Source organism: Neomonachus schauinslandi, chromosome 6 (genome assembly GCF_002201575.2).
Source record: "Neomonachus schauinslandi chromosome 6, ASM220157v2, whole genome shotgun sequence".
NCBI classification, from domain to species: Eukaryota; Metazoa; Chordata; class Mammalia; order Carnivora; family Phocidae; genus Neomonachus; species Neomonachus schauinslandi.
In genome coordinates, this window is record NC_058408.1 from 122,547,946 (window position 1) to 122,551,566 (window position 3,621).

Below are 3,621 nucleotides of genomic sequence, written 5' to 3' on the forward strand. Positions count from 1 at the left end.
AGGATTGAAGACTACTTCTTTACATGCTATGGAGTATTGGTTTGTTATCTTAGTTTCGGGTTCTTTGATTGATGATAAACATTCAAATAAGGCAATTTACTAGAAGGAGTAACTTACAGTCTCCAAGAGCAAGAGGTAAAACCGGATCTCATGAGAGATGGGTACAAGGCACTGGAAGTTGAGAACCAAAACTACCCTTCCTCTCTGGGTGTCTTATTTATACTTCTCTCTGCACATCTGTTTCTTTCTTTCCCCCTTTTAAGGTAGGCTCTTCATCAGTGAACACTTGGTGGAAAATGGCTTCCTCAGCCCTCAAATATCCTTAGTTAGTGCTGGCTCCTGATTGACTTCCCTTCTTAGTCCCAGTTCCAAAGTCCTAGGAGAGAAAAATCTTACTGGCCTAACTTGGTCCAGGACTCCACTTTTGGACTGGTCAGCTGTGGCAAGGAGAGGCAGGATCATGCATGTAACGTGAGCCTGGAGGCTGGGCCCACCCTTGGCAGAACTCTGAGTGATGGAATTCTTAGAGAAAAGGCAGTAGGCTTAGAGAAAAGGCTGATGGACATATCACATGAGTTGGCAATGATAGGACAGATGCTTTCAATGAAATCCATTTCAGTCCCACTATGCAACATCACTTTGTAGTTTTGCAACCCGGGCTGCACATCAGAAGTACCAGGAAAGCCTTTTAAACATACAGATTCTTAGAATCTCCTTTTCCCACCAGTGAACCAGAATCTCTAGGGGTAGGGCCCAGAAATCAGTATTTTTATAAAGTACCACAGAAGATTATGATGTGACTGGCATTTCAGAACCCCTGATTCCAAAGACAGGCCGAGAATCCCAAATAAATATATCAATAGAAAAGGGAAGTTACTCATAAATATAGAACATTCTTACATACACTAAACAGGGAGGTTCCTTTTGGAGAGCATATATTTTCTTCAAAATATAGTTTTATTTTCTCTGATTATAAAAATCAGGAATGCATTTATTTTTTTAAAAATCTGCATTTTGACATGCTAGCTTTCTAGACTTTTTTGTTTGCCTAAGTATACATGTATAACTTTCGTTTAAAAAAAATGAGATTACAGAATATATGCCCTACTTTGTAGTCTGTTGTGTTCACTTAAAACTAGATCATATTGTAATTAAGGTAAGTCTACTCAATTTTCAGTGGTTGTACAACATTGCAATTTATGGATATATTATATTTACTTCTCCACTGTTGGATATTTTTCCCTCCTTGAAAATGTCCAATAAGTGGAATTGTTGGAACAAAGTTTATGAACATTTTTAAGGCTTTTGATACATATTATCAAATAGTTATCTGCCCTTCTCTCCAAGTTTCTACCAGTTTGTAATTCCCCAAAAAGCTTTTGAGAGTACTTGTTTCTCCACACCTGCAATGTCTGCCTAGGATTTCAATTTCATTCTATCCAAATTGTACATACCCCTTTACAATAAAACTTGTTCCTTAAATTGAATACATGGTTACAATACAGACCTTTTGTGCAGTAAGTCAAAGAGCTGATAACCTGTATAGATAAAAGGGAGGGAACTAAGAAGACTGCATTGTTCTATAGATGTTTTAAAAAATGTATTGGAGGTCTATTACAAGGAGAGTGACTAGAGATAACCATAAAATCTTATTTAAGGTATATTAAGTAGTCTTGTAATGGAAACTTGGTTTACAAGCTAATTAAATTAGCAGAGAGGTAGAGAGGAAGAGAACACTTGAGGTATTCCTATCTTGGAAGAACAGATATGCTGATTTCTGGGGTTTAAAAGGGCATGGTAGAGCACATGAGATGCCACTGCACACCCCCTAGGATGGCTAAAATAAGAAAGACAATAACAGGTGTTGGCAAAGATGTGGAGAATTGGAATATTCACACACTACTGGTGGGATTTCCACTTTGGAAAGTACTTCAGCAGTTTTTCAACAAGTTAAATACAGAGTTACCATATTACCCAGAAATTCCACTCCTAGGTATATACTCAAAATAATAAAAATCCTAAGTCCACACAAAAGCTTGTACATGAATGTTCAAAGCAGCATTAATCATAACTTCCAAAAAGCAGGAACAACCCAAATGTCCATCAACTGATGAATAAATAAAATGTGGTGTAATTATACACTGGAATATTATTCATCTATGCTACAACAGGAACCTTGAAAATATTATGCTAAGTAAAAGAAGTACAGACACAAAAGGTCACATATTGTAGGATTCCATTTATATGAGACATCCAGAACAGGCAAATTTATATGGAGACAAAATAGATTAGTAACTGCTAGGAACTCAGGGGAAAGGGGAAATGGGAAGTGACCGCCAATCAGTACGGGCTTTCTTCTCAGGGTGATGAAAATGTTCTGGAATTAGTGGTGATGGTTACATAAATCTGAATATATTAAAAACCACTGAATTGGGGCGCCTGGGTGGCTCAGTTGGTTAGGCGACTGCCTTCGGCTCAGGTCATGATCCTGGAGTCCCAGGATCGAGTCCCGCATCGGGCTCCCTGCTCAGCAAGGGGTCTGCTTCTCCCTCTGCCCTCTTCCCTCTTGTGCTCTCTGTCTCTCATTCTCTCTCAAATAAATAAATAAAATCTTAAAAAAAAAAACCCCACTGAATTGTATACTTTAAAAGGGTGACTTATGGTGTATGAGTTATATTTAAATTTTTTTGGTAGAGGCATAGAATAGTTTCATAGCACCCGGGCATGGGAATAAGCATGTAAATGAAGAAATAGAGGGACCAGATTCTAAGAAGGACTTGTAGGCTGTTGGGAGTAAATTAGATGTCTCCTACGCCGTAATATAGGGTTAATTGTCACATAAGTTTATTCCACTTTAAGAAGCTCAAACTGGAGACCCTATATACTCTAGTAGCTTTGTGGTCTGTTTTGGTACAGGCCTCTTTGGAGGCAGGGTTGCTGAATTCACATTAAAATCTACACAATGGACTCTAGTGGGAACCATGCCATCAGCTTCCCAGGTCCCGACTTCCCCTGTGCAGAATCTCCCCTGTACAGAAGCACTTCCTCCTCGTTTGGTAGTAACTGCTACAAGAACCTTGCCACTTTCTTCCAGGGAGGTAGGTTACTTTCAGGGTACTTTGGAGTGGGCAAAATGATAAACCCGTCAGAGATGGCTTTTACAATTAGCATTTTCTGCTCATGAAGGAGGATTTATTACAACTAAGTGTATGTTTTATTAAAAGGCAGTTCTAGATTCAGGTAATTAATACGTTGTGGAAAAAAACAGACGATCTCCCAGTTCTCTCTGCCTGGCTTTCAAGTCCTCATATAATGAGCTCCCATGTTACTCCCCATCTTAGCACCTATTTTGCCCATTCAGTGTTTCTACTACAGTCACTTTAGGCTCCCAACCCTCTGGCTCCTAGTATCACCTCCACCTTTCCACGCTCCCTCCCAATCTTACCTATCCTGCTATATTTAGCTCCAATCCCAGGAAAAGAACCCAAGTACTTAGATTTGAATGCTATTGTGCTATGTATGAAAGGTTTTTTTCCCCCTCTTTTTAAGCCTCATGCACATAGATAATCATGAGGTGATCACATCAGCTTCTGTGTGCTGCTGGAATAGTACAACAAAGCT